This window comes from Micromesistius poutassou (genome assembly GCF_964030765.1).
Source record: "Micromesistius poutassou genome assembly, chromosome: 7".
In the NCBI taxonomy this organism is placed as follows: Eukaryota; Metazoa; Chordata; class Actinopteri; order Gadiformes; family Gadidae; genus Micromesistius; species Micromesistius poutassou.
The window spans coordinates 2571635-2576699 of record NC_140277.1 but is presented as its reverse complement, the minus strand read 5'-3'; the positions used below and the strand labels follow the sequence as shown (position 1 = coordinate 2576699).

General features: G+C 50.4%; 1 protein-coding gene across 1 annotated transcript in view; it reads left to right on the top strand.

The window, feature by feature from the left end:
• macrod2 (mono-ADP ribosylhydrolase 2) overlaps positions 1–5065 on the top strand; it is a 351067-nt gene that overhangs the window by 131079 nt on the left and 214923 nt on the right. The gene's annotated exons all lie outside the window — the stretch shown is intronic.

The window sequence follows — 5065 nt, the reverse complement described above, 5'->3', positions numbered from 1 at the left end:
GAGGAGAGAGAGAGAGAGAGAGAGAGAGAGAGAGAGAGAGAGAGAGAGAGAGAGAGATGAGAGAGAGAGAGAGAGAGGAGAGAGAGAGAGAGAGAGAGAGGAGAGAGAGAGAGAGAGGAGAGAGAGAGCATGAAAGCCTAGACTTGAATCTTGAGAGAGAGAGGAGGTCCTTTGACATTGATACCTCTATCCCCCTTTCCCTAACCATCGCACCGCCCTCCCTCCCTCAGATGATGCTCTGACACACTGCCCACACGCTATCCTGCCAGATACTGCCCACGGCATGCCCCCCTCCTCCTCCCTCAGACGGCGTAGTGTAGTAGCCCCCGCCTCTTCCTCCTCAGCCCCCCCCCCCCTCCCCTCCTCCTCCCCCTCCTCGGCTGCTCCAGTCCTGAACCTGAGCCTCTGAGGAGCGAGGAAATAATTAGGAGGAGAAAATTGCGGCTGACACTATTTCTGAAAAGCAGGGTATTGTAATGAGAGCAGAGCAGGTATTCACTGTGTGTGCAAGGGAGCGACTGAGAGCGGAGGAGAGGGAGGGAGGGAGATGAAGAGATGGAGGGAGATACTAAAGAGAGATAAAGGGAGATAAAGAGAGGGAGATGGAGAGAGTGGGAGAGATACTAAAGAAAGATAGAGGGAGAGGGGGTAGGGAGATGGAGAGAGTGAGAGAGATATACTGAAGAGAGTTAGAGGGAGATAAAGAGAGAGGGAGATGGAGAGAGAGAGTGATACTAAATAGAGATAAAGGGAGAGGGAGATAAAGAGAGAGAGGCGGAGGGCAAGATGGATATACAGATATAAGGAGAGAGGAAGATGGAGGGCGAGAAAGAGAGGGAGGGAAGGAGGGAGGGAGGGAGGGCGAGGGCGAGAGAGAAATGAAGAGAGGCGGTAAGCGGGGGAGGGCTGCTGGTTCCCAGACAGGGCCTGGGAGTGGCCCGGGAAGGTAAGCAGGGTTTTGCGGAGTGCTTTAATGCATGTGGGAACGCAGCCCTGGGAGGGCACGGCGGAGAGGGCTGCAACAATGGCAGAGCCAAGGTTACGGCTCAGAGACTCATTCATACTATCCCAGATGCGCGCACGCGTGCATGCATTCAGACATACCCAGCTGCCTAGTCGACACATACCCAGTACGCACACACACACACACACACACACACACACACTGAAACAGACGCATGCACACGCACCAATGCACGCCCTCTCTGTCCCTTATATCTGTCTCTCTCAATCTGTCTTGTGCTTTATCTTACCCCACGCTTCTCTTTTTCTCACTCTTTATTTCTCTCTGTCACTTTCTCTCTCGCTCTGTCCCTCTGTCTCTCTCCCTCTCTGTCTTTGGGGCTCGCCCCAGCCCTTCACTCTTTTCAGAGGGATGCTGTGCAGCCCAAGCTCAAAGTTATCTTCATTAGCGGTGGAGTGCTGGTTCGGGGGGACGGTGGGGTGCCTGTGGGGTGGGGGTGGTTGGGAGCAAGACACTCAAAGGAGATGAATAAATGTTTTGTCCCACATAGGCCCTTAAAGCAGCGGGGCCCGGTTGGGGCCACTGCGGGGAGAGAGATAGACGAGGCTCCGGTCGTTATATTTCACCAGCAGCTAAAGGGATTGTGCTACAGTGGACAGATGCTCCCGCTTAAATATTAAGCATGTGAAATAAATGTCCTCTGCTGAAGATATTTAACCGGCCGACTGGTGAAATGTCGGTAGCAATGGTCGCCTGTTTTCGAGTGTACATTTACATTTTACATTCAGGGAATTTAGCAGACGCTTTTATCCAAGGCGACTTTCAGTGAGTACATTTGTCTGAAGAAGGAGAAACAACAATCCATCGCTGTCGGTCCGGTAAAGATGTTCCTACAAACAAGTGGCGAGCACTAATGATCACTAGGTGAACACATTCCCCGTACACAACAAAGAGCGCTAGGATAAGATCCTACACAATGCCAAGTACTATGTTTGTAAGTGCAAGGACGTGCAACATACAATAAGCGTGTACATTAAGTGCCAGGAAGTAAGACGTACAATAAGCGTGTACATTAAGTGCCAGGAAGTAAGACGTACAATAAGTGCGTACATTAAGTGCCAGGAAGTAAGACGTACAATAAGTGCGTAAGAGGGGTGGGAGGGGATGTGTAATGCGCTTGTAGTTCTCGGTGTGCGGGGTGATTTGGTAATCGCTGTGTGCGTTGCCTAGTGAGGAACACAAACGTGGACGTAGTGCGTAGTTTTCAAGAGTTTTCACCCACGTCCTCCTACCTGTCATCACAAGTCAAGTTAAAACCCATGTGAAGTTTGTCACCTTTGACAGTCGGTGTGTACATTTCAACGACGCAAACCACATTCCAGTGTGACTGAAAAAAAAAAAAAAAAAAAAAACGTTTTATCCATAGCCACATATGAATAGATATACCTTTTTTTCTAATGTCACCTGTTGTGTAATTACCCGTGTCGGCGATGGTGTCACGGCGTACAGCGCCTGTCTGTCGTGAGCGTCGGAGCAGCGCTGCCCCGCGCCTTGACGGATGTGAGGTGAGCGTCGGTGTCACTCGCTGTTAATGAGGATCAGAGGCGCCGGCGAAGACATCGCACACGGCCCCTTCCATAGGATCCTGCTGGGAATAACGCACACATAGAGCGCGCGCACACGCACACACACACACACACACAAACACACGAACACACACACACACCAATATACACACACACACACACACCAACACACACACACACCAACACACACCAACACACACTGCCTAAATGGGGGGAAAGGAATTGATGACCAAATTGGATCTGGGTCACATTTCCACTTAGAAAAAAAAGCAAAGAATAAGACCCCCCACCCCCCCCTCCTTCCCATCTGCTGTGAGTCATCCAAATAATGGATGCGTGGCGCGGAGGCTTTCCGGCTGAAGCGATGACTTCCTTCCCCTGGTTGGAGCCGTCTAGTTAGCTCGGAGATGAAAAGTTTTGCGATTTTTTTTAAAATTCATTTTTATTTTTTTTTTGCCACCCCCACACGTCAGCATGCTAACAAGCTATCAACGGCAAAGCACACGCACACATACACGCACATGTGCCCGTGCGCACGCACAATGCACACACACACACACACACACACACACACACACACACACACACACACACACACACACACACACACACACAACACACACAACACACACCCACTTCCGCAGCATTAATCAGCACAACCCCACTCCTTCCGCGAAGGCCTCTGAGCAGAGCAGGTGAATTTAAACCGCACATCTCAGATCCTGGCCCTCAGCCACATCAGCTCAGCGTTTTCTCCCTGGATTTACGAGCAGAGCATGGCAGCACGGTCCTCGGGGCGGCCGGCGCCGGGGCCCTCCACCGGCCCGCGGCTCGTCCACCAGGGGCCCCCCGCTTTTTACTTTGCAAAGAAATGAAAATCGCACACACAGAAGCGGTGCACCTTTATCTGGGTTGTCCTTCACTAACCGTTAAAAACGCCAGAACTCCGGGGGGCCCAGACTCACCCCAGGGGGGCCCAGATCCTTTTTGGCAGAGCTTTGTGCAACGTGACACAACCACCGCAGTCTGGTTGGTTCCTCGCGGGCTCCCACAATGCCCCTGGGCCGCGGATCGACCAGGCCTGACGGAGACTGAGGATGAGTCATGGGACGAGGGGGGGGGGGCTGTCTCTCTGGAGAGGCTCCGTGGGGGCTACCTTGCTCAGGTGCCGGTCGCTCGGCAACAGGATACCGCGAGCTAGCAGCTAGCCGCACAGCTCATGGGGTAATGTTTACACATGTGGGCAGTTGTGCAGGTGAGCCTAATGACCTGAGCTATCTCACACACACACACGCACAAACACACACACACACACACACACACACACACATATACACATACACGAGCACACACACACACACACATATACACATACACACACTGAACACAAATACACACTGTGAACACACACACACACACATAACACACAAAAACAAACACTGAACACACACACGTACACACACACACACACACACACACACACACACTGTGAGCTGCGGCCATCTTGTTCTGACTATTACACATTCCCTATTATTTTGGGGAAAAGGCAAGAATGTCCCCTCATATTGGTATAACCACTCCTTCAAAGACACAGAGGAAGAAACGACAGAAAGGTTTACAAGGAAATATCTGTAAGCATCAGCACGTAAAAGACAAAGAAAAACAAACAAAGTTTGTTGACAGACTGACAGTTTGGCACGGTGGGAAAAGTGTTTGGGTTGGGTAGTTTGTACAGCTATGGGCCGTAGAAACAGCAAGCAAGAAAAAATCAATAAAAAGGGAGAAAGTGAAAATGCTGTTGAGTCGACACGGTAAAACATTCTTCTACAAACTCCGGGGCCACCTTCATGTCAGTCGAGCGGTCGCTGTCACCGCGCCGTTCGCCCGTCACACCTCCGTCTTTGTCACACGTATGTTTGGGTTCTCAAAAAGCCATCAGGATCCATCTCTGTCCTCTAGCTGTCCCCGGCTCCATTAAAGATGATACATAACGCCGCAAAACCCTCCACCCAGCTGTTGTCTTTGAGTCGTCCCTGGAAGATAAATAGCTAAATAAAGTGAAAAAGAATGAGACGGATAAAGAAAGATGATTTAGGTAAAAGATGGGCATTACACCAAAGCAAACTTGTTTGTGACAGACGCCCGTCACATTGTGTATATTGTGTTAAATGTGATTACAATGAAGGCACGTAGGCTGCTGTGTTATTTCAGTAGTCCACGTGTGGATAAAGATAGCTTTCATCAGTCCTCCTTGTGTCAAACCCTCACTCTGCTGCTCAGGAGGCGGTTTAATCCAGTGAGGAATAGCACGCGTTACAGGTGTTTACTCTGAAAAAGAATCCTTTTTCCCCCTGTTTGTCCAATGACTTTTTATTTCCTCCTCCTCCTCTCGGCTCCCTTAACCTCTTATGGCTTGTGAGGATTTTACAGGATAACTTGAAGAGGATTTTATGATGTTTCAGTGTGATTGATAACAGGCTCTCGGAAGGGCTGTCAGCCTTCGCGCAGACGGATA